The sequence below is a fragment of the Pongo pygmaeus genome, chromosome 9 (genome assembly GCF_028885625.2).
Source record: "Pongo pygmaeus isolate AG05252 chromosome 9, NHGRI_mPonPyg2-v2.0_pri, whole genome shotgun sequence".
Taxonomy (NCBI): domain Eukaryota; kingdom Metazoa; phylum Chordata; class Mammalia; order Primates; family Hominidae; genus Pongo; species Pongo pygmaeus.
In genome coordinates this window covers 27,089,818-27,117,046 of record NC_072382.2, presented here as the reverse complement: position 1 = coordinate 27,117,046, position 27,229 = coordinate 27,089,818, and the positions used below count along the sequence as shown (strand labels likewise).

At 37.0% G+C, this 27,229-nt stretch overlaps 1 protein-coding gene across 4 annotated transcripts in view; it reads right to left on the bottom strand.

The window, feature by feature from the left end:
- Positions 1–27,229, bottom strand: part of LRRC4C (leucine rich repeat containing 4C) — a 187,934-nt gene that overhangs the window by 9,863 nt on the left and 150,842 nt on the right. For 2 of the 4 annotated variants that reach the window (XM_054440308.2, XM_063670977.1), the window contains exon 2: positions 21,571–21,622. The exons of 1 other annotated variant lie outside the window; for it this stretch is intronic. The gene's annotated coding sequence lies outside the window, so the exon portion shown is untranslated. Of the gene's footprint in view, positions 1–21,255; positions 21,322–21,570; positions 21,623–27,229 lie in introns of all 4 variants that reach the window. One more of the 4 variants, XM_063670976.1, reaches the window with a different exon arrangement.

Here is a 27,229-nt window from a genome sequence, read left to right as displayed (position 1 = left end):
ACAAAAACACCGTAAGGAACCTTGGTCTTAAGAAGGTGATATTTAAAGTCCTCCATTGAGTTCTGGCTTCAGAGGTTTTTGTGTCCTTCTCTATGACAGCAAAAATACTTGACTAATAGATTCTGAGTTACTATTTTTTTTTCCCCAGCCTTCTAAGGCCAACCAACTTGCTTTCTTCCTTGGAGCTGTTGCAGCTCTAGATTGACTTTTCACACCATCTGGTACTGTGATTATTTGTTTCTGGGTGGTTTCCTCCATCAGCCTGTGGACTCTGTGAGAACAGGGGCCATGTCTGATGGATTCCTCTTAGCCTATTGCCAACACAGTGCCTGGCATACTGTAGGCACAAAATGAAAAGATATTGAAAAATGTATGACAAAGCAAATATCTAATCACAGCCCTTTGCATATATGTAGTCACATGTTCTTATGTATTAATCATGCCTTTTTATTTTTTGTGTTTTCTGATGTTCTAACATTTGAGGCCTTGCCGATCCTAGAGAGGCTACCCTTTCAGGGCTAGCAAATTCCTAGAAATAGTCAAGGACTTGCCTATAAGCATGACTTTCATATGCAAACCAGCCAATCCAAAGGTCAAACCCCAGCCACCTTCTTTATCAGGTTCTCCCAGGACTCTTAACACTCACACCACCATTCCTGTGCCCTAATCACCCCACGTCCACTTACCACTTACCAGACAACAAGGGACAGCCCCTATGTCCCAGAGCCTGCCAAAATTGTTCAAACTACCCAATCATAAGACCATTTACCCTGCCTTCCCCTAAAACCACAATAAAGGCTCTTGCCCACATTTTCCACTGGCTGCTCCCTACTGGCTGATCCTGCTGCTTTCCAGTGTGGCCTCCACATGCTGCGCCATGCCCCGCCTCCTGTGAGCTGTGAGTAAACATCACTTTTTAAACAGCAGCCATCTCCTGATCTGTTGCTTCACTATAGCTAAATAATAATAAAACCTGCATTCTAAAACAATTACCAAACAAAAAGGCCTGGCTCATCACGTCAATCCTGTTAACAGGTTTTATAGGACTACACCCTGCCCCATTTATATCATGACAACAATGTGCTTGGTAGGTTTCACAACCTAAGTCAGATAGAGTTATCCTCCTTGTAAATTTAAATATGGCCTTAAATAACTCTTTTATATTTCCATTATCAATAGAAAGCCATCTAAATTTCCAGTAATCATGACCATCGAAAGTTTATCATTTGAGTGATTTAGTGTAGTTTTACATATGCCCTCTCTCCCTGAAACAGACATAGGTTTCAGGGGGAGAGGGCCTATGTTATTAAGGTTATTGGGCATAAAATAACATAGCATGCAAAATCCCTGATACATAAATTAACATTTTTAGGGTTGGGGTCCAAGGGTCCTGTTCCTTCATTCTTTCTCCCATTCCCTACCCCATAGCCCTTCTCAGAATCCTAGGGTCTCAGGCAAAACAGGTAGAAATAACTGGTTGACTGGAAATAGCACAAAAGTAAAGAAGATAATTCCTTACTCTGCCATTTGCTACCTTTTTCTTTTTAAAATGTGAGGCAGTAAAGGCAGCCATGCTCAGTGGTCAAGAGAAAAGGGTCCAATGTGAGACTTCTTGAGATCATATCCCTGTTTGAACCTCAATGACCTTAAAATTGAGAACGTTACTTCATCTCTCTATAGTTTACTTTCCCCATCTGTGAAAGAACACTGTTATCTACTCAAAAGACTTTGGTTAGGACTGTCACATAATACTGTGTTATGTAAAGTTACTGGCTCATAAGAAGCAATATATAATAAATATTTAATACATATTAAAAATAAAGTGATGGGACACTCAGTTTCTTCCTATTTTTTAAGACAGAAGCAACAGTAATATCTCTTATTCAAATTTGTGGTAAGGATTTCTTGATATAATCAGGAACATACTGTCAGTAAAACACATGCAACAATGATATATTGCTATTAATTATAAGGTATATGCATCTATTCTTTCTTACTCTCCCGGCTGAGGTTTATTTTCTACTTCTTGCTTACTTCAAGGTCTTTGTGCTATTGCAATTAATGAGATTTTCTATAAATCAGTCATAAGTAATGCTTTAAGAATTATAGCTGGTTCAAAGCTAATTTATAACCTACAGTGAGTAATGCTTGGTACATGCACTGAATTAAATCAACTACTATCAACAAAAGGTTTTTTTACTTTAATATCTAAATTATGTTACTTTATATCAAAAGCCAGGCTTCAACATCTCTTTCATGATGTTTTTATCACATCAAAGAAAAATTAATTTAAAAGTATGTACTATCCATTACAATGTCATCTGACAGCATTTATTTACAAATGCATTTGTGTGAGTTTTGAATTAAACTATGATACTTTTAGCCTTGTCCCAGAGGATATCTTGACTTTGTCAATAGACTTTCTTCCTTTACTACCCATGCTTTAGTGCACTGAGAGCCGCAGTGAGAGACACAGAAGCAAGTATACGTGAAAGAGTTAGCTAACGGAGATGCTTTACTTAGCACAGTATCATTGCTAAGTCATCATAGGCTTTGTCTAAGCATTAGAACTAGTTTGTAAGCAAGAAGGGAGAAAGATGAATTCAGTTACCCACAACTGTACCTCTTCTTTCCCTTCTCACATTACCCTTAACAAACCTCCCTAAATAGGAGAACCAAAACTGCTTACCCCTGGACCCTAAGACTCCAAACCACACCTTACCATCTACATCAACATGACTTTGCTGTTCCACTGTCTGTCTTAGCACCTCTTTCCTCTTCTGGGGCTCTTCCACCAAAGCAAATGGCTTCACTGATCCTTATAAGAACTTCCCCCAAAGTTCTATCTACTCTTTCATGGAAAATTCAACAGACATCTGTGCTCAGATTTACTGAATCTTTTGACTCACCTTGCTGTTTTCTTCAATCCTGAATTGTTGTGTCATAATTCTTGTATAATCCTAAATAAGTTTCTACATTGAAAAACCTTCCTAGACTCATACTTCCCATTCTTTTTTTAAAATTAAATTAAATTTTAAGTTCCTGGACACATGTGCAGGATGTGCAGGTTTGTTACATAGGTTAAACGTGTGCCATAGCAGTTTGCTACACCTATCAACCCATCACCTACGTATTAAGCCCTGCATGCGTTAGCTATTTCTTTCTGATGCTCTCCCTCCCCCCACATCCCAAACAGGCCCCAGTGTGTGTTGTTCCCCTCCCTGTGTCCACGCATTCTCATTGTTCAGCTCCCACTTATAAGACAGAACAGGCAGTATTTGGTTTTCTGTTCCTATGTCAGTCAAACTTCCAATTCTTAATAAATTCTGACCTAATCTTCACAGCTCCACTCACAGACACTGCCACACTTTGTGAGGTGGTTCTTTTCCTTACCATCATAATCAATAAAGTCAGCTCTGCCTTATCAACAGGTTATATTGGTGATATTTCAGGAATTACCTTTTTACAATACACAAAGTGTATTACTCATTTAAAATGTGATTGAATCTCAAACAATATCTTCACCCTCCCCCTACCCCACAAACACAAATTTGTTGCTTACCCAAACATCCTACTCCCTTATTCTTTCCTAAGAAAATTTTATATAAAACATTTACTCCCATGCAAAAACAAAACAAAACAAAACAAAACAAAAATATATATATAGATATAGGTCTATATACTTTTTTATATCTATATAAAAAGTGTATACACACACACATATATACTATTTTATCTGTTTTGGGAGAGGCTGACCCAGTACTTAAGGGTGAATAGAGTTTCGTTTAAGCTAGAAGTAGGCAAACTTTTTCTGTAAAGGTCCAGATAGTAATTATTTCAGGCTTTGTAAGCCATATGATCTCTTGTTGCAACTACTCAGTTATGCCACTGTAGCAGCCATAGCCAAAAGGTATATAACTGGGCGTGGCTGTGCTCCAATAATACTATTTATAGTATAAAATGATATTTTTGGAAATTGTAGCTAGAGCAATCAGACAAGACAAATAAAGGACATCTTGGAAACGAAGAGGTCAAATTATCTTTGCAGATGATATGATCTTATATTTGGAAAACCCTAAGGACTCTACCAAAAAACTGTTAGAACTGATAAATTCAGTAAAGTTGCAGAATACAAAATCAACATACAAAAATAAGTAGCATTTCTAAATGCCAATTGCAAACAATCTGAAAAAAGAAATCAAGAAATTAATCCCATTTACTATAGCTATAAATACAATAAAATACTTAGGAATTAACTTGAATAACTGAAAGATCTCTACAATGAAAACTATAGAACACTGATGAAAGAAGAAATTGAATCAGACACACAAAAAATGGAAAGATATTCCATGCTCATGGATTAGAAGAATCAATAGGATTAAAATGTCCATATTACACTAAGTAATCTACAGATTCAATGCAATCCCTGTCAAAATACCAAAGACATTCTTCACAGAAATAGAAAAAAAAATCTTAACATGTGTATGAGACCACAAAAGACCCAGAATAGCCAAAGCTATCCTGAGCAAAAAGAACAAAACTGGAGGAATCTCATTACCTGACTTCAAATTATACTACAGAGCTATAGTAACCAAAACAGCATGGTACTGGCATAAAAGCAGACACATACACCAATGGAACATAATAGAGAATCCAGAAACAAATCCATACATCTACAGTGAACTCATTTTTGACAAAGGTGCCAAGCACATACACTGGAGAAAGGACAGTCTCTTTAATAAATGGTGCTGAGAAAACTGTATGTCTATATGCAGAAGAAGAAAACTAGACCTCTATCTCTGGTCATATAAAAAAATCAAAATGGATTAAAGACTTAAATAGACATTGTAATGAGATATCATCTCACTCAAGTTAAAAGGGCTTTTATCCAAAAACAGTAACAAATGCTGGTGAGGATGTGGGAAAAAGGGAACCCTTGTACACTGTTGGTCAAAATGTAAATTAGTATAACCACTATGGAATACTCTTTGGAAGTTCTTCAAAAAACTAAAAATAGAACTATAATATAATCCAGCAGTTCCACTGCTAGGCATATATTCCCTAAAAAAGGAAATCAACATATGGAAGAAATATCTGCACTCCCATGTTTATTGCAGCACTTTTCATAATATCAAAGATTTGGAAGCAACCTAAGTGTCCATCAACAGACAAATGAATTTTTAAAATGTGGTACATATATACAATGAAGTTCTATTCAGCTATAAAAAAGAATGAGAAACTATCACTTGCAACAACATGGATGGAGCTGGAGGTCATTATGTTAAGTGAAATAAGCCAAGCACAGAAAGACAAATTTCATATGTTCTCACTTATCTGTGGGAGCTAAAAAGTAAAACAATTGACTAATGGAGATAGAGAGCAGAATGATGGTTATCAGAGACTGGGAAGCATAGTTGGATGTGGGGAGGCAAAGGAGGGATGGTTAATGGGTATAAAAATATGGTTAGACAGAATTAATATGATCTATTTGATAGCACAATAGGGTGACTACAGTCAACAATAATTTACTGTACATTTTAAAATAACTAAAATAGTAAAATTGTTGTAACACAAAGGATAAATGCTTGAGGTCATGGGTGCCCCATTTATCCTAATGTGATTATTACACATTGTATGCCTGTATCAAAGTATCTCATGTATCCCATAAATATATACACCTATTATGTACCCACAATAACTAAACTTTTTTAAAAAAGAATATATATATGAATAAATTCTATTTCCTAACCATTTAAAAATTCACAAACATTCTTAGCTCACAGGGCACACACAAAAAAGTAGCAGGTTGTCTTGCAGATTATAGTTAGCTAAGCTCTTGTCTAAGCAAAGATTGATAGTACCATTCCTGCTTTCAGAGACTAATGAGGTCTGAACATGTGACACAATTTGGCTAATAAGATGTGAGGGGAAGTCAGTTGAGGGATTTCAGGATTTTTTTTCTCCCACTAATAAGAAGAAAAACATGGGGAAGAAATAATTCTTTGTTCTGTTTCCAGATATTGTTGAGGGTAAAAGATGCCTAGAGCTGCTGCAGCCATCTTGTGGCCAAGAGGGGAGGCAGCCTGAGGACAAAGCTGATATATCAAGAAAGAAAAAATGAAAAAATGGAAAGAACTTATATCTTTGATATTTGTGATAAGCAGCTGAATTAATGAACCCTGTAACTGTTTTTCCTCTGGACTTCTTATTATGTAAAATAATATGTTACAGTATAAAGAGTTATTATTTTTCTGGTTACATGCAGCCAAACCTATCCTGATACATTTATGTTCATTTCTTCTCTCTCTCTCTGCTTATTTCCTCAGCCAATAGCAAAGAAAAGGGAAACATTTTATTATTTTATTTTCCTATACGTTGTAAGTATGAGACCTTTCAAAGGAAACAAGTTAAGGTAAAGCAACATGATATCCTTATAAGAAAGGTCTGAAGCTCATCCCACATCATGCTAAGAAGGATTTCTACTGCAAAATAATTTATCTGGACATCTCTGGGTTTTAAAGAATGCTAGAATACACAGGAGAAAAAACACAGCAACGAATTAAATAACACCATTACCAAAGTTAACACACTTCTGCAAATCAAGCTTATTTCATAAATATTTCCTAATATAGATCATTTATTTTCCCATTTTTAACCCAATCTTGCAAATCTTGAGCTTCCTCCACCCCTTATGCAGGAGTATGTAGTTCTGCAGATTTTCAGGGAAAAGAAATTTTTTTTTGTAAATATACCCGGGGCTGAATCAGTAGGTAAATGTAATGGAAATGCTACAACATTTAAATGACTATAACCCAGTGAATCAACCTGTCAAGTTAACAGGCAGCTGTTTGGCTAAACACACTGACTCTGCAATGTTTCTAGAAAATACTAAAATTTCAGAAGCTGAGATTTATGGGAAAAAAAAAACCCACCTGACTCTGCATTTTCATTCTTCTAGAAGACTTATTTGGCTTACAGTGGAAGAATGTATAATATATTTTTAGGGTTTATGTTTCTCTGTAGTCAGGACGTCTCACCTAATGATATTATAATGTTGTCACTAGTGTTATGACTATATGTCACTAGTGATAACATTACCATATCATTAGGTGAGACGTTCTGACTACAGAGAACTATGTACTAGAAAAGCGAAACAACAACAACAATGTGGCTGCCACCAACACGGGGTCATGTGCTGGAGTGTATAATAAGGATTGTAAGAGAGCTAAATTACCCATGTCTTCAAGAACTTTCCAATCTTGGAGGTATAAAACAAATTATAGACATATATCAAAAATTTAAAAATGTACATATATGCATATAGGTACTAGCGTAAATCAATACATTCAATATTTACATGCCATAAAGAATTACCAGAGATTAATGTAGGCATAGCTAATCAGAGAATGCTTTAAGAGAATTTGGGGACGGGCATGGTGGCTCACATCTGTATCCTAGCACTTTGGGAGGTCAAGGTGGGTGAATCACTTGAGGTGGGGAGTTCAAGACCAGCCTGACCAACACGGAGAAACTCCATCTCTACTAAAAATACAAAATTAACCGGGTGTGTTGATGCATCCCTGTAATCCCAGCTACTCGGGAGGCTGAGGCAGGAGAATAGCTTGAACCCGGGAGGTGGAGGTTGCAGTGAGCTGAGATGGCACCATTGCACTCCAGCCTGGGTGACAGAGCGAAACTTTGTCTCAAAAAAAAAAAAAAAATTAAAAAAAAAAATAAATAAATAAAAAGAACAAGAGAATTTGGGGCCAGGCACGGTGGTTCAGGCCTATAATCCCAGCACTTTGGGAGCCGAGGTGGGCAGATCATGAGGTTAAGAGATCGAGACCATCCTGGTGAACATGGTGAAACCCCGTCTCTACTAAAAATACAAAAAGTAGCTGGGCATGGTGGTGGGCACCTGTAATCCCAGCTACTCAGGAGGCTGAGGCAGGAAAATCGCTTGAACTGGGAGGTGGAGGTTACAGTCAGCCAAGATTGTGCCACTGCACTCAAGCTGGGCAACAGAGCTAGACTCCATCTCAAAAAAAGGAAAGACAAAAAAAAAAATAGAGATTTGGAATTTTATGCAGGTCTTTAAAGGAATATAGATTGGCATGGAGGCAGGGCAGTGTTGGAGGAGGTAGGAGCTTACTTATGAAAGCAGAGGAGTAGGAGCACAAAATAATAAGAAAACTGACTTAATGGAAGTAAAGGACTTACACTATAGAAGTTAGTTAAACTAGCCCAATTGACGGGCACTGCAAGCCTAACAAAAAAGTTTGAATGTATTTTAATATAAAAACTTAGAAACTTGAGGCTTTTAAGCAGGAGAGGGAATGATGAGAATATCGTTTTGGAAAGTTTCTGCTCTTGTCCCTAAAGGAAATTGCAGAGAAGACTTTGATGAGAAAGTAAGTGACTTTAATAATCGACGTCCCTAGTATTGCTTTAGAAATGAATGGAACTGATCTCCAATCTGATTATCTGACTACTGAGATGTGTATAGTTCAAATTAATACGCCCCAGTTAAAATCCTGTTGAGCATGAAATACCAATGAAGAGAAAATTAGCTTCTGCATATGGTCACGTTAGAAAATATCAGGGTACACAAAAAGAGCAGTGTATCATTTTGGAATCTCCGATCCGCAAGTCAGGAAAAGAGGCATTTTTGATATCTAGAGTGGCTCATGTCCATGCTGCAGATTGCACACAAAGGACTACTAAACACACATTTAGTTTTAGTCCTCTTTCTAATTTGAAACAATGCTGAAGCACAAAAAGAATGCCCAATCTACAATAGTAAGACCCAGCAAAACAAAAACCAGCTTTAGAGTAAAATGCCTCCCGCTGGAGGGTTGGTTTGGTATTCCTGACTGTTTGATCTTTGGTAAATTGGCCTTCTCCGAGCCACACCTTCCTAAGTGGGAATGATGATAACAATACAATAAATAGACATTGTGAGGATTACATGAATTAAATGGCATAGTGTACACTGAAAGCGAATCCCCAAACTTGCCCCTGAACCTCCATAAAAGCCACTGCCACGTGACCAGTTGCTCAAGGCAAAATTGTTAAACTCTTCTTTGACTTTTCTTTTTCTGTGTTCACCTGCAGCCCAGCACTATTCTGATTCAACCTTAAAACATAATGTGGGTCTGTCTACTTTTCCTCATTGTCTCTTTCTAGATTATATGTCATCTTCGTTTCCAACGTGAACCTCTTAAACACACTGCCATTAATTTCCCTACTTTGGTTAACTGCATTATGACAATTCATTCTTTTTAGAGTATTTAGATTGAATTTTTAAATTATAAATACGTTCATGCTACTTTTTTAGTTGAAACACCCCTATTAGCTCCATACCTTTTCAGAACAAAATGCAAACTGCTTTGGTATCCAAGACTCAGCCTGACCTCTGTCTGCTTCTCCCACTTCTCAACTTTTTCTTACTCCACCTTCTCGGTTCCACCCCATTGGCCTTTCATGGTTTCTCAAAAGATTCAGCCTTGTTCCCGACTCAGGACCTTTGTACCAGGATTCCCTCTGCCTGCAATGTGTATCCTTTGATTTCTGGGTGGTTGGTTTTCCTTTTAATTCTGCGCTCACTTTAAATTTTACCTTCTCAGAAAGTTCTTCTTGATTACCTGGCAAAAAGTATCCCTTTTGTCATATTTAATAAGTTACCCATATTCAATTTCCCTCATAGCACATATCACTATTTGTTATTTTTTCTCATACACTCAGGTGCATATTTTCTTACTGCCTGTCTCACCTCAGTGGAAGGTTAATTTCCATGGAGTAGAGACTTGTCTTCCTTATTCAGCAGTATTCACCTAGAACAGTACTCATGGAGTATTTGTTAAATGCATGAATGAATGAATGAGTGCCCCACGCAGACAGAAACAGGTTGAAAACTCATTAAGTCAAGGCTGTAAACGCACTAAGGACCCATAGGATGTCATACTCACTTATTGATCCCTAACACCTAGTAGAACCCCATTCACATAGCAGGAATTTCATCGATTTTTGGAATAATGTTTTCCAGTTTGTAGTTATTTTCACAGAAGTTTCTCCTACAAAGAGCTGAGAAGAACAGTGATTTAAAGATCATCTCACTGTCTCTTTGCATTTTTTTTTTTTGAGGGGGATGGGGTGGGTGATAAAGTCGGGGAGATTTCCCTATTTCTTTTTCTTTGTCTATTATTATCAGTAGCAGCCCTGTTTTATGTTTGACCAAACAATGCCCTCTGCTGTATGTGCCTAAAATAACATGATTGCCTTGAAAATTTCTGCCTAAGAGGATGCCTAGTTGTTTTCATGATTTGCTTCTTCCCACCACATTAACTCCAGAACTAGGGAGGACTGGATTAGCTTTCAGGTCACTGCATTGGATCAGAACACTTTATAACAGAGAAAAGAACTCCTAGAGTCAGCAAATGCCTTTAAAATGGAAGGGCTTCTTGATCACCACATGCCTGCTACAGAGACTCATTTGAACCATTTATTTAAAAATCCATGGGTGGAAAAGATCTTCTAATTCTACTGTCACAATCTAAAGCAACAAGATAGAATAGGCAAGGGACTGCGGAAGGCTATGGCGGCTCCAAACCTTGCCTTAGCAACAAAAAGTCAAATCTACTTCATGCTAAAAAATCCGACCCAGGGATACAGTCACAGCTTGGCAGGGCTAAAAATAAAATTAATTTGTTTTTTTTCCTGCTTGTTTACTCTGTCATGATGCTGGAGAGATAAGTGTACCTGGCATGAGGTTTCTGGCTGTTTTTGAATCCTTTCAATCTTATTCACTTTTTGATATTAATTATTTAAGAAAATGTAAAATATAGATGACCGACTTGTTTCTCAAATTATAGGGTGGGATTTGAGGTGTTTGGGCGTGTGTTTATGTTTTTGACAGCAATTTGCTTTAGTGAAATGTATAAACTGAGAAAAATATTTAAAATCTCAAGCTCCATGTACTGCTAGATATTTCACTCTCCAGGTAATGAAATCAGAATGCTCCAATGATTAGAAATATGCCTGTTTGTAACAATGCCTACATTCTCCTCTGTGCTAATATTTTAAGTCTGGAGCCCCACAATGCAAGAAACTGTTGTCTCTTTCTTCTTCCTTTTTTTTTTCTTTTTTCTTCAAGTTCAAGGGCCATTTAATGATTAACGTATGTTATTCCTTATCTCCACAAGTGGTCTTTTCTTTTCATATTTTTCCCATAGGAGATTTTCAAAGCAACATTTTGCAGACTTAGTGTAACAACACATGGGAGCCTAGACAATCACAGTGCAAGAAAGCATAGCCCATCAATAGTTCCCCAGTGCCTGCAGAATTAAGCCTAAATCCCTTACTGCCTCTACCCACTAGATGCCAGTAGCAACCTCAGTTGTGACAATCTACTGCGTCTCCAGACACTGCCAAATGTCCCCTGGGGGGCAAAACTGTCCTCTTTGAAAACCACTGCCTTCGTGTGACATGTAAGCCCCTCCATAGTGCTGTGCTATTCTGCTTTCCCAGTCGTATCTCCCACTGTTCTTAACACAGTCTAGGCTGCAGTCTGTTCTGACTCTAAAAATACTCCCTCTACTTTTCCTCTTTGGGGACTTGCTCCTTCTTACTTTAGACTGAAATTACCTACTCTGAGTTTTTTAAAATCAAAATTGTACCCAGTCAGAGCCAATTTTACTATGGCTCTTTCTACTAGGCTGTCATCAGCCTTATTGATCAGTATAAATCCATCCTTCCCCTAAATTTTCTGTAAAGCCAAGACTATAACACTTACCAAATCCGTGTTTGCATGTAAATGTTTGGGAATGTGTTCAACCTATTTCTTCATAAGTTTTCTCAAAGACAGAAACTGGTTGATATTTAGGCATTCAATAAATATTAGCTGAATTGAATTACTGAAATGTGTCACATATTTTAATTCATAGCAGCCAAATTGATAAACTAATTTTATAAAAACATAATTTATTGAAGTCCATTGCTAAGACTTATATGTGAACCAAAAAGATAGAAAAGGTATAAAACTTAGTTTAAATGGCAAAGAGAGGGCTGAATAATTACTCCTTGTCACCCTCCATATAAACAAATGAAAACTTATGTATTAAGATTGTGAAGAAGTAAATTACCAAAAATAGCATGTAAATAGGGGATTGAAAATGATGGTTTAGGGTAAAAATCTATGCTTAGCAGCAGTAACCTGTATCCTAAATATTACATCCAGAGTATCTTGTATATTATGTATGCTCAATATAGGAATAAATATGTGGCCTCAAGAAAAGGTTGATTGTTGTAGATTTCTAACTGCTTACACAACTAAGGAGACACTAATAGTACACAAAGACTTAAAAATCAGAGACACAAATTTTTGTAGTACCCTTCTGTGAAACTGCATGGGGATTGAGTATTGTGATTTTGGACTCTCTTATTGTGAGGATAAATGGGTTAATATAGAAAGTTTTAGAACAGTGTCTTGTACATAATCAATATTGTAGGAATATTTGTTATTGTCTTCATTGTTTCCATTATTTTTCTAGCACTGATGACGGTTAAAGTCCATATATGGAGAATGGTTGATGCATCGACTATAATAATATAACACTAAAACAATTTGAATCATACAATTAAGTTCTCTTAGTTTCATTTTTCATCAATAACCGTATTTGATTATTATTTCCTTTTCCATGAAATTGTACAGTACCATCATGGGTTCCTAAAAAGTTTATTAATGGGTTTCAAATCATTTGTGAACCTCCTGAAAGTATATGCCAATTTTTGTTTAAATATGATTATATATTTTTATAGAAAGATTATTCATTAGTCTTAACGTCATACTCTCAAAGAGATTTATGGCTCCAAAAAAGTTTAAGTTCCATACAAAATAACTGATAGACTGAAGTGCTTGAAAGGTCTGTTAGAGTTCTAGCTATAAATTAGCACATTGGCATTCTGCTCTATATATCATTTTCTTATGTGTTTAGCAAGTACATTTACAACCTTCTCATAATGAGCTACCAAAATCAAATTTCTGAGAGTAAAAACCCAGCTCTTGAGTAAATTCCTCAAAACAAATGCCCGTTGGGAAGGGTCTTGGGATGCAGTCTACCCTGGTGACAGCAATCTTTGCCGAACAACTTAAACATCAGTACACTGGTGACATTTTGTCACTCCATGTCATTTCTTTAAGGAATTTGTGGCAATGTATGAATCAGGATGCAGAATGATAAAATAAGGTCCTGCGCTCCCTCAACAGAGCAGAAATGGGACCTTCTCTGTTCCAGAATTTTCTTTTGTTTTGCTATAGTTTATTCCTCAAAGGAAAATGTAGTAATGCATTAACTAATGCATTGATATTTATCTCTTAGGGTGTTTTGGATGACCATGCCTGATGCCAAAGGAGAAAACACTATACTTATGAATATTAGTGGAAAAACAACCATATAAAAGAAATAAATAAAAAATAATATTCTATTAAAACAAACATAACCAAAACCCCAATAAGGATCCTCCCTCAATAAACAAATCTAGTGTTGGAGAGAGGGTAAACGGCAGAAACTGGTCATATATTTTAGCTTCTCGGGATGCACAATAGGGTGATTTGCTCTAGGCTTTCAGTTTGAAAAATATAGGGGAGAGAAAAGCATATAAAAAGGGCTGAGTATTTCAAATAATGTTTAATCAAAATATGTAGAAAATTATTTTCCATATATATTTTGTTTTCATCTAGGTTAATGACAAAGCAAGTAACTAAAGAAGTGCTTTTGAAAAAAGATCTAACAAGGAAGGCTATCTGAAACATAAGTCCTTGGCAAGGCAGGCAGAGAAGGATGTGATTTCAGAAAGTTGGTAATGCGGTTAATAGCCTTGCTTCCCAGGCTTCCTTTGGATTGATGACTGGCTGGGAGGAGTTGATAGTCATTAACCCCCAACTTCTCATTAATCCTTAGAAAATGCCCTGTGCTAAGGTCACCAATGCCTCTATAGGTTGAAAACAAACCAACCAACAATAGTACCCAAAAGGCATATGGATTTTTATAATGAGCAATGCAATTTAAATTACCATGCAAGGCAATTCGAAGAGAACAAATATCATGTATATAGAGTCATTCAGATTTTAAAATCACCTTCCAACATTTTACCAAGTACTTCCTTGTTCATTATTAAATAGTACAAAAACCCTAATTTCCTAGAGAGTAACCAAAAACATATTTATAACCCCAGGCAAAGCACTAAAGATGTCTGGGATTCATTTTATAGTAGGGTGCAGGGAAAGAGAATCTCTAAAGTCATTTCAGCTATAATAATATATGATTCTAAGTATACCCTCTAACGCTATACTTACCAGGGAACTCCAATTCAGTAACTAGCCATCATTGATCATTTGTAACAGGGTACTGAGACAAGCCCAGTATAAACAACAGTCATAAACCAATGCCAACGTGCTCCACTGAGGGAGTGTGTATGATTGCGTAGATCCTTGTAAGTAGTCTGGGTGTTCAGAGAGAACCAGTGAGGCTTGAGCAATCAGTGAAAGGTATGTGGACAGTGGATCTAGGAGATATGTAGATTTGAATAAGCAAAAGGTCTAGCATTTCAAGAGAGAAAAAAAAAAAACAGGCACTTTCCTTCAATAATATTTTTTGAGTGCCCACCAAATTTCAAGCACAATGCTCATTTCTTGACACTTAGGGCCAAGTGTCTCTCATCAAGAATCTCACAGGGCAGTATGATTCACAGGTGAGTAAGCCAGGAATTATAATGCAGCAGAAAGTACTACAGAAATTCTATTCTCTGTTCTTTAGAATGAGGTATTATAGCAGCACACAGTAAGGAACATACACTAACAGAGAGCAGAAAGAGAGAAAAAATGGAAAGAACCAGGCATGGTGGCATGTGCCTGTAGTCCCAGCTACTTGGAAGGCTGAAGCAGAAGGTTCACTTGAGCCCAGGAATCTGAGCCCAGCCTGTGCAACATAGCAAGACACTATCTCTAAATAATAATCATCATCATCAAGAAAAGAGAAAGAGTTTGTTTGAAAAGAGGCACAAGTTGGGTAGGGAATATATGAAAGTAAACATGATATAGGCAGTGGAGTAGTAAGTAGAATAAATGAAATAACACCAGAATATAAAAAATAGACAAGGAATTTAGATTTGATATTAGCTCATGGATAGATTGTAGGGACTTGATTTTTCTTTCTGACATGTGATCAGAAATAGAAAGGTAATGAAGATATAAGCAAAACTCTAAGATGAATGGTTTGGAAACTACTGCCCACAGGCAAAACTGGAAGGGAGAAGTACAGTGGGAAGAGTATTTAAGGAAAAGCAAGTCTGCAGTGGTATGGAATATGAATAGGACAGAGTGAAATAGAATATTTCAATAATCAAGCTATAAAATAATGATGGCCTGGGTTAGGCTCTGACTTTTACCTAAAATATAAGCTGAAATAACATTATGATTTTTCTATCTCTGCTCTGGAATCCTTAATATGTAATACTCTTTATATATATTTACTAGATCCCATGATTCCTGACCTGTCATTGCTTCCTCTGATTTCTGTATATTTTTTAGTCCCTACAACTTTGGAGTAAGTCTTGCAAATCTAGTGGCTCCCACTGAATATCTCAGACCCACTGTTTTCCAGTTTTCAGCATGACTTAAGAGTTTAATAAATTCACCAAAATGACCCACAAAAACCTGATAAGGAAACTCTCTTTAATTGAGTCTGTGTTTATGAGATCTGAGCAAGGGGAGGAAACAGAGTAGACTCTTTCTGTGATTTCCAGGCAACGTCATTTAATCAGAATGCAGATAGCAGGGATGGCCTCCTAATTGGAAATGGAAACTGGTTTAAAGTAACCTCAACACTGTTAACATTGTATAATGAGGAAACCTTGGTGATGACATGTCAGATAATGGAAATGACTGGAATCAGTGATTTTTTTGTTTCTTCCTAATGACTGCAAAAGAGGGGATTATTCAGCAAATGCAGACATATGAAAATTAGATTTGCAGTTATTTATTTACTTAAGGCAGTCCTCATTTTGCTCCATGCTGTGTTAACCATAGGTTGTGAATATTGGAACCAAGTTTTCTTTTTTGCACAATTCCTATATTTGCTCTTAGTTACCATGGAACCTTGCAAAACTAGGATTCAATTCCAAAATGAATGAGCTTCAGTTAACACAGTACCATGGAAAGTAAAAATTCCCTGTATTTTTCTGTATTCACTTTGCCTGCAATGCATCATTTGCAAAAATATTTCATGGGAAAAAATAGAGCTGTACATGAAAAGCAATAAGGAGCTGGGTCCTTATGGTATCATAATGGGATAAGAAAGTAGGGAAGCCTGTGCATGCTCCTATTTAAACCATTATTAACTATGTTTCCTTGATTTGAATGGTTAAAATTACTTTTTAGTTACTTTTCCCAGCATGTCTTTATTCTTGAGAGGATGCATTTTTAAAACAATAATCTGAAAAAGCACAGGGCTGACAGTCCGATTCTAATGTGGATATTAGAGACGTTGGGTGATAATAATGCAAGTTACTTAAACTTTCCATACCCATCTGTAAAGTGAGGACAGAATATGTGTTCTTTCCACGCCAAAGGCATACCACAAAAATAAACTTTAATAAGAAATCAGTGTGTACAAAGTACAATCCACAAAATTAGGTTAAATTATGATATAGGTGTCATTCCTGCATTCCTCAGTCCCATTTTTTAAGCTGCACCTGACATGTGAGCAGAACTAGAAGAGGGATGGAGATGTAAGCAAAACTCTAAGATAATGGTTTGGAAATTACTGCCCGTAGGCAAAATTGGGCTCACCACCCCAGTTTTTGTAAGTAAAGTTTTATTAGTAGACTTCCACACCCATGCGTGTAAGCATTGTCTATGGCTGATTTTACATTGAAGGGCTGAACTGAGTGGTTGTGATAAACTATATGGCTTGCAAAGCCTAAAATATTTACCACCTGGTCTCCTAAAAAAAAAAAAAGGCTGCTACAGCATCCATCCAGAGACTTTTCTTTTCTTTTTACTTTTTTTTTGATATGGAGTCTCGCTCTGTCACCCAGGCTGGAGTGCAGTGGCGCGATCTTGGCTCACTGCAAGCTCTGCCTCCTGGGTTCACGCCATTCTCCTGCCTCAGCCTCCCAAGTAGCTGGGACTATAGGCACCTGCCATCATGCCCAGCTAATTTTTTTTTTTTTTTTTGTATTTTTAGTAGAGATGGGGTTTCACCGTGTTAGCCAGGAGGGTCTCGATCTCCTGACCTCGTGACCCGCCCATCTCAGCCTCCCAAAGTGCTGGGATTACAGGTGTGAGCCACCACGCCCGGCCCATCCAGAAAGACTTTTCTTACCTACTCTCTTCAATCCCAAGGCTACCAAGATGACCTGTGAAGGCATGGAAGAAAAATACTAAAACTTCTATTTGTAATTAACTTTATTCTAAGAACAAGTAAAGAAATTCAGCTTCACTAATTTTGCAATGTTGCCATGCATCATATAACTTATGGAGGAATCCCGGGGAAAAGTGGGAGTTCCAGAACAGAGGGCTTGCCTGTAGCACCATTACTTGATCACACTTTCAGTACACTGTGACATATTGTTATTTCTGTGTGGTGGGAAAATTGGCTTTAGAGATTATATTACTTAGTTTTAATTGAGTTAGCACTCACAAAATGGACACAGTAGCTTAAGGTTCTTCCAAAGATAACATGGAATCAATATTCTTTTTGTTTTGTTTTTGATTTTGCTTTTGCTGAGAATCAATATTCTAATAATAAGGCAAGTATAAGCATACAACAACAAAAAAAGTTAGAGCTATCATTTTTATCTCCAATATGAGCTCTTTGAAACAACAAAATTATCATTTGAAGAAGTGTTTATTTTGATTAAACCTGTACACCTATGTATGCACGTGGGCACGTGTGTGTGTGTGTGTATGTGAGAATAGGAACTGTCACTTTTACCAGTAATCTTGTCCTATCAGACTCTTGTCCTAGCTGCACTCTCACACTTTCTCTCCCTAGTAACCTAATAATGAATTCACCACATGTCAATCAACATCTCTGATTGATACCCGGATTTTTATTTTTATTTTTTTGCTTTTTCTCTTCAACTCACCCCTTTTCTCCAGCCAGCAACACTAGGCATATTGCTGCACAAAGTCATTGCCTCATTTATCACTGAAATTGAGAATTACATTTCCACATGTCCCTTCAGATCCAAGAAGAATGACCTGGAAACAGGATTGCAAGAGACTACCCTCTCCTTACCTCCTTTCCTTCTTCTTGACCAAAAGTGTCTTCCTCTCACATTCACTAGAAAGAGGAGTTAATATCTATTGGGTTTTTGCCTTAAAAGCTATGAATATAGGATCCAAATTAAGAACAATGGAATTGGAAATTTTAATTATAAAAAGGACCCTGGGGAATTAGGTAAAACCTCAGCTTCCTCATTCACTATATTAAAGATCTCTCCTTTTTCCTAACCTATAAAATGTGTGTGGTAGCATCTGTCTTTCCTTTCTCATTGTTATCAGGATAACTTGGGATAGTTTATGAATTGTAAGATCATTTTAAACTATAAGTATTAGATAGACTTTGGGGATCAATAATTTTTAAACTCTGAATTCATACAAAACCAAAACAAATCAGAAAAGTGAGGGGAGGAAAGGAGACCAAGAGATCAAAAAACACGGTATGCTTTCCATGACAGGCACTAACTTACATACGCAGTTTTATTTAATTCTCACAACAACCCCATGAAGAACGTTAGGAGCCAGATGCTCTGTAAGTTTGTCACTTAACCCAAATCACACAATTAGTACTGTCCAAATCCACCTCCTTTTAGCCACTGTAGTGTGTAGACATATCTTCTGCTAGCTATGTAAATTTGGATAAGTGACATTTTTTCTTTTTTTTTTTTTTTAGAGATGGAATCTTGCTCTGCCACTCAGGCTAGAGTGCAGTGGTGCAATCATAGCTCACTGTATCCTTGAACTTCTGGGCTCAAGTAATCTTCCTACCTCAGCCTCCCTTCAGAGTAGCTGGACTATAGGTGCATGCTACCACACATGGCTGCTTTTAAAATTTTTTATAGAGATGGGGTCTTGCTATGTTGTCCAGGCTGAATGACATATTCTTTTGACAACTTGTTTTCCTCATTTCTAAAGGGATGAAGACTAACACTACTACTATGATGTACTAGCTGTAGTATCACATCTAATCCTAACCAAACCTCATGACTTAGAAGTGCTCCTATCAATTTTGTGTTTGAGCAACCAAGACAAAGCATTGAGGTACCATGTTTAAGGCTTTACAGCCACTCTGTGGCGGGGCCTGAACTTGAACTGCCAGCTCCAGATTCATTTTCCTTCCACATGCTATCTGGCAGTGAATTTTGTAGGGTTAACTAGAAAACATAAGTAAAAGTAATAGCAAAATATATGTTGCACAGTAGGTACTGAATATATAGCATATTTTATCTTTCCTAAGTAAATTCTTACTTTCTCTTGGAATATGATCAGCACAGTGTTTTTATTCTCTGGGAGGAAAATAAGGACTCGGGAGAAATATCATTCTGGGCTGAATAAATAAAGAGCAAGCCACAGCTGGATATGAATGTGGATTATGATACACAGAATACAAACTTTCAAGGGACAGCCAAGAGTTCCTTCTTACCAACATGTGCTATCTTAGTAAACTTCACTCCGAATTCTTTCATTTTTGAAGAAAAACATTTCCAGCTAATAACACAATTACACTTAAGTATTAGATCCCATTTGAGTATTATTGCATTTGTTAAATCTAACAAAGTCCAAATTGCTTCCTCATTGCTAATAAGAGAAAGAGAGGGAGGAAGAAGAGGAGGAGGCGAGAACTGAGGGGAAAAGAGTTTCGGAGGGTTAAAGGAAGAAAAGAAGACACATACACAGAGTGCCAGAGAGAATAACAGTGAGCTATCAATGCTGCATATAGCCTCAAGTCCAATAAATGTCAGTTAAACTTGCTGCTCGCAGTTTCTATGGAAACCCCTTAAGTTAGGAGTGGAACACAGACATTTTTTGGACTGCAATTCACAAGCTGTTTATTTAATTATGATGAAACATGAGACTGTGAGGGACAATACTATTATCATACTGATAGCATTTAGGATTCAACAAACAGGTATGGCAAAATAAAAAGTTGATTTCTTTTTTAAATCATTAACTTCATGTGCACTGCATGTGAATAAAATGCATCTTTTTTTGTTTGTTTGTTTTATGGGACTTCACACATTATTTCCTTCAGGCAAACCCCAAATTAGTCAAATGACATTCATTAAAAGGGACTTCTTCAGAGGCCTCATGCCAATTATACCCCCACATGCCCAGTGAACAAAACCAAGGTCACAGCATATTTTCAGTTAAACCCAAGATAGCACCAAAGTGCAGCACAGCTGGAAAAACAAGCACATTATTGCCCCATAGATCATTTGTGAGCAATGAATAGGTCTCTGGTGCTTTTCTGTTTTATAGGCATTTGAATATAAAAATTAAGAAAATAGCTTCAGATTAGCTTTTGCCTTCCAAAATAAACAACTGCTTTTAGGGCATTACCCCTGGGGGTCTGAAGAAACATGATGTGAAGCCATCACTGTTCTGTCTCTGATGGTTGAAAATCACTTGCTTGGGTATTAATTTGGCTGCAGGAAACCATCTAATTGATGGGCTCATTGATACCTTTGTTCTTTCGCTAGACAAACATGTAGTTTTCCACCTACTGTGTGTCAGGCACTGTACCAGGGACAAGGGAGACAAGAAGGTTAAACCCCAGTTCTTGCCTTAATAATAAAGTTTTTGGAAGGAAGTGCATTAATTTTGTCAAATATTTATAAAGGGCCAACTACAGCTCATAGGTGCCAAGTAGGTAAGATTAGAATCCTGCCTTCAAGGAGATTACAATTTAATGATGATACAATAAATCATAGAGCAAAGAGTCAGTGTTCCTGCCTCCTGCTGCCTCCTCATCTTGTCTCTCTGCAGGTAGAACTACCACTCATGGAAACTATGCTACAGAAGGTAAATACGTTTTATGTGTATGCGATGGTTTGCTGGTGGATGGTGGTGTAAAGAGGCAGCTTCAGAAATATTGCCATGGGAGAACCACATTTCCAGTTCTGTCCATGAGCCACCAATACTCTTATAAAATATTTAGCCCATAAAATATGACTGAATGAGGAGGCACTCACAAGATAAGTGAATCCCAAGGAAAGTCATCTCTTGAGTCAAGCAGGGAACATGAGGCTGTTTCTAAACTGGCAAAGAGAAACACAAGAAATTTGCAAATATGACTCAGTGGATATGTCTTTTCTACTATATTGCAGCTTGTTTTTTGAAATTCAGTAGTGGTTTGCAGTAGCTGGACTTCCCACAAATTGCTCGTGCTAGCAAAACCAGTCGTTGCCGTTATCAGATTTGACAGTGTATAATGAGTCACTTCACATTAGCTGCAGTTGTAGTGTTCAGCATACTGTGGGAAAGATTTAGTATGAATCATCACCCACCTAGCTCTCCACTGGGGTCTCTATGCTGTAAATAGGCAGTGCGTTTGCCAATCTAAAAAAAAGAAAAAAAGAAAAAAAAAGCATCCATTAGAATAATTCAGGAAAATTCTTGATCTGCCACCACCACAACCACCACCACAGACACCACTGATGACATTTATTGAATTGCCACTGTATTTTAACACTATCCTGGGCAGAAAGCCAAAGCAACTCTCTTAACTACTGGCCATTTTGAACAATGCATTTTTTAATGCCAATAAAAAAATGCATTTGGACTTACAAGAAATGTAGTCTATACTTGGTTCTGACTTATTAGATACCCGACCTTAAGTAAGTCACATTTTCTCTCTGATCTAGTGTCTGATCAGAACCACATCATAAGATTAAATCAGATAATGCATTATAATGATGGATAGGAAAGAGTTAAATAGAAAACTCAATTATTAAAGTCAAATGGGACGTTAAGAGTCTGACATAGGCATCTGCTGCAAATTCTGTTTGGGATTGCCCACCACCAACACCACATCCCCAAACAAGAAGGATATAAAATCTTTCCTCTCCCTACACATCTCTCATCTCACCCCACTACTCCTTTGGCACTGACAGAATAAAAATTAGAAACTGAGACTGAGGGCCATGTACAGTACTTAAAGCAAAGAGATCCTAAGAGAGAGAGCTCACATTTTACAAAGTATAATGAAGTAAAAGAAACTTTCTGTAATTCCAACAAATACAGGTCTTCCAACCTTGGAAATTTAGTTGGTACAGACTGTACAAAGAGGAGACCCAGAGCAATTGCAGATAGAAAGATTCCTCACAGTTAGTAATCAAGATCAAGGGACTAACATGGATATTAAAATCACCAAGAAGCCTATCAAGAGTAAGTATGGAGAGAACAACAGGGAGGCAGATGTTAAAATCTTCAAGGGACAAGGAGGAGTGAAGCACAGGGCTATGGCTGACTCCAACAAGAAGTTGTTAGCAGGTAGTATAATCTGATGGTGTAAGCTTCACAGCTGGGCATTTTGCTGTATTAGATGATTTTGTTTGGAACAGACAATGTAAATAAAAGTGCTTTTCAAATGTCATAGCAATATATCCCTAATGAATGTTATTATTATGCAAGTAAAACTGAATATGATCAAAATTTATTTTAGAGATGATCTGTGGATTTTCTGTCCATAGGTTTAAACAAATGGATAACTCAGCCAGGCGGAGTGGCTCACACCTGTAATCCCAGCACTCTCGGAGGCCGAGGTGGGTGGGTCACCTGATGTCAGGAGTTCGAGACCAGCCTGGCAAACATGGCGAAACCCTGTCTCCATTAAAAATAGAAAAATTAGCCAGCATGGTGGTGCATGCCTGTAGTCCCAGCTACTTGGGCGGCTGAGGCAGGAGAATTGCTTGGACTTGGAAGGTAGAGGTGGCAGTGAGCCAAGATCATGCCACTGCACTCCAGTCTGGGTGACACAGTGAGATTCTGTCTCAAAAAAAAAAAAAAAAAAAAAAACTCGATTTTATAAAATGTTTTCCCAAATCTCATGGTTTCAAGAAATATTAACTACCCTTCAGTAGGATATATGAAATATGAATCGGAATTTAATGCGCTTGGGATTTATAACTTTAGAGCAAGGCCGTAGGTAACAATTAGTGTGTGTGGAGAGGCAAAGAAAAGGTGGGAGATGAAAACATGTTTATTGCTAAATCAAATAGCCAGTTCTCAATTTTCATATTAGGCAAAAATTATTAATGTTTGACATAACGATCACTCTGTCCTTTATGAAACACCTTTTGCACTTCGATCCTGCAAAACAACTCCCTTGCTTCTCCTCTTGCCTCAGTGATAACTCTACTGAACATCCATTGCTGGTTGTGTCTTATCTCACAGGCCAATGAACCTTGGAGTGCCCCAGGTCTCAAATCAGTGGAACTCTTATTTATCTATACTCACTCTCTAGGTGATGGCATAATGCTTTTAAATACCATCTATAAACTGAAGACTGCCAAACTTAAATCTCCAGCAGGCTTGCAGACTTGTATGTACTACTGCTTATTCAAGACCTCCACTTGGAGGCTTCAAAAATCAACCTGTCTACAGTCAAACTCTTCATTTTGATTTAACCCGACAAAGACTTTTTCTAATGGTAGTTGCATTCATTCATTCATACAAGTAAACATTTTAAGCTCTTACTGTTTGCCAAGCACCATTTCAGGAATGATTTTTCTAGTAGCTCAGGCCAAAATCTACCTTGAAACTTTTTTTTGGTCTCATACCCTCTCTTTTTGGATTGTATCACCTCTACACCTTATCACCTTTATATCCTATCACCCATGCATTGGAAATTCTGCGTATCAGTATTCTGTTTTTTTCTCCAAACACATCTATTGCTACGTCTTGGTCAAATTTCTAACTGGATACTTGGAGTATTCCATAGCCTGGTCCGATATCTGGTTTTCCTGCTTCTAATTTCTCCACACAGTGGAGGGATCCTATTTGAATTAAAGTCAGATCATATTCCTTCTCAATGCTCAATGGCTTCTCACAACACTCAGAGTAATATTAAAGTCCTAATGGCCAGTCATAATTTTTTTTCCTGCATCTCTCCTGCTTCTTTGATCTCATTTTCCTACAACAATCGCTCATATTCACTCTACTCTGACTACCACACTGGCTCCTTATTGTTTCTCCTGTATACGAAACATAGTGCTTTCTCAGGGGCCTTGCACGTGCTGTTCCTCTGCCTGGAACGCCCTTCACCCAGACAGACCTACACCTACGCCTGCACTCCGTGACAATAGTGCCACCTTTCATGCAAATACCTGTATACTTTGCTTCTTCACTTCCTTCAGGGCTCTGCTAAACCTGCTCAGAGAGGTCTTCCCTGGTTATGCTGCTTAAAACATAACCACCCTTGTTCTCATCATTCTCTGTCCCCTTATTCTGTTTTATTTCTCTTGATAAAACATCTGAAAACTAGAGATAACATGTACATATTTGTTTTCTGTCTCCTCCAACTAGAATATGAGTTCCCAGGATATGGAGTTTATATGATTTGTTTATTGATGGATCTCCAAAAGTAGCCCCATTTTATAGGTGAGGAAACTAAAGCTCAGAGAGATCAGTGCCTTCCTTGAGGGCTTTTCTGGAGAAAATGGAGATTACTAAGTAGGAAGGAGAGTATAAACATGGGGATGGTAACGATAGCTAGATCAGAGCTGTAAAAAGTACTGCAGTTAAGTTCATAAATTCTATCATCAGAGATAGTCATTTTGTGACTTGTGGGAAGTTATATAATTTTTTTAGGTTTCAATTTCCTCATCTGTAAAATTAAGGTGATAATAATAGAGTCAACTTCAAAAGGTTGTTCTAAACTTGAAATGAGATGATACCCATAAACCAACAAGCCTGGGCATGTCATACATTCTCTAATAATGGGAATGATAATTATCTGAGAGTTAATTTCTTTGAATTACATTTATTTTTCTAAATTCTCCTTCATTAAAAAAATGCTGAACATAATTATCCATCTGCTACCAGCAGACCCTTCATTCATTGTTTATTGAGCACTGTTCAAAACACTTACAAATGGCTAAACAACTCATCTACTTTTCTAAAATGATTATTTAAGGCCAAATGTGGTACTTGTCCCCAAATGTATTATTAAGCCTGGACTTGGGAAAATACAAATCAAGGTGATAATCCTCCTTGATCTTTTACATAGCACTTTGTTGAAAGGTCTTGTTGAAAACAAGACTGGCAATAAGAAAGATGATGATGAAGATTGTATCTTTTGTTAATACTATAAATTATAATTTGAAAAATTGTTTCATGTGTATTACCCTATCTGACCCTCAACAAATATAGGAGGAAGGCAAATGAGATTATAATTTTTCATTTTGCAGTTAAGAAAGTTAAAGTATAAGAAAGTTAAATAATGTGATTAAGGTTTAATAAAAGCCCTAATATGTGATGAGTTAATATAAGAAATCAAATATTTGAAGCCTTAGGCTAGTGATCTTCCTATGACATGGTCTTTTAACACAAGGTAAACAGGAGGTATTTTCTGCAATGAATCCTTCCAGGTTGTTTAAATTTATAGAGACTCACGCTTCTGTGTTCCTTTAACACATTGCACTTCTATGTCCAATGTGAGAAGAAGGGAAAGAACATTTATTGGGCAACTATCAACCAGCGTGCTAGTTTTCCAACTCGTACTTGCTTGCTTATGTGTCTTTCTGCCTTATTAGACTGCGTGCCCTACTGGGATAGCCAACATATTCTATTCCATGGGCATGCATACACCCCAGTAAATGCTGTGTAATATGTGTTCAATAAATGTTTCTTGAATAAGATAATGAAATAGCTTATTTGGTGAAACAAACTTACATATAGAAAAAAGCAACTAAAGCATATCCCAAAATTTAAACTATAAATCAATTAGCATGATTACAGAGAATCTCATCAAATTGTCACCTCCTAGGTCAAAAACTGGTGACTATCAACAGTTTTATATGGTTCAAAACAATAGTTTCCAAAGAGAAATAATGATTTTAGAAATGCCCAGTTGGCCAATCAAATTTCTAGGATCTATGGAAATCCTTTTCAGCTTATGTCTAGTTACATAAACTTTTTTGTCTCAACCAGTGGGAAAAAAGCCAATACTTTTATTTCAATGAAAAGTCTTTTAACCTCAAGCATTCAATTTGTGAAAGGGTAATGAAAATTAAAACCGGAATAGTTCATTCAGTTACTGAGTTATAAAGGGGCCTTATCTATTGATTACCTATACCAGGATCTACAAGCTAGAGCAGAGAAGTCATCCATTTGCCTTACCATAGCTTAAAATCCAGTCATGCTGCCATTTGTACATTACAGAAAGATAAAGTGTCCATACTGTTTTCTCTAATACAGCAGTTTAAATATTTCCACTTCTCAACAGTTGTCACTTACTCTTTTCTCACTTAACTTGCTCACAGAAAAAATTAACCACTTTATTATTTTTTTTCTATAGTGTTCGCTTCATTATAATATTTATCAGTATAAGGACCAGGACGATATTCTTTTAATCAGTGCGTTGTCACTGCAAAGCTCTATGCTGGGCATATACCAGGAAATGAATTGTTTAAATTAAATGCATATCTGTAGACATAGATGAAATTATAAATGCTACCAAATCATCCTCTGGCTGCTAGAAGTACCCTAGTTTAATAGGAGAGAGCAAGGTATATGGGGGTAGGAGATGGTACATATAAAATGTCCTTGATTTTTAAGTAACAGCACCTGATTGACCTCTTGCTCTAACTGATCTGACTCTCCAGTCTGAAAGGACACATGATAGCTGTGCTCTCCTTAAATGTGGCATTTATCTTCATCAGTGTAGTGATGAAGGATGGATCAGGACTGGAACAGTCATCAGTGACTTATCCCATCTCTTTTCACAAGTGAAGACAAATGACACAAAATATCAGCCACTGTGCATTATATATATTTATTCCACATTTACACCCACAGACACAAACACACTATAGACCTTTTCCTCAACCTGATTGTTTGTCATTTTCCAAATATACACCTAACAATAACAATAGCAAACCTAGGGGAAAGTCAGAGAGAGTGAAAAATGCTGAAATAACTTCTATGAGACAAGTTATACCCTGT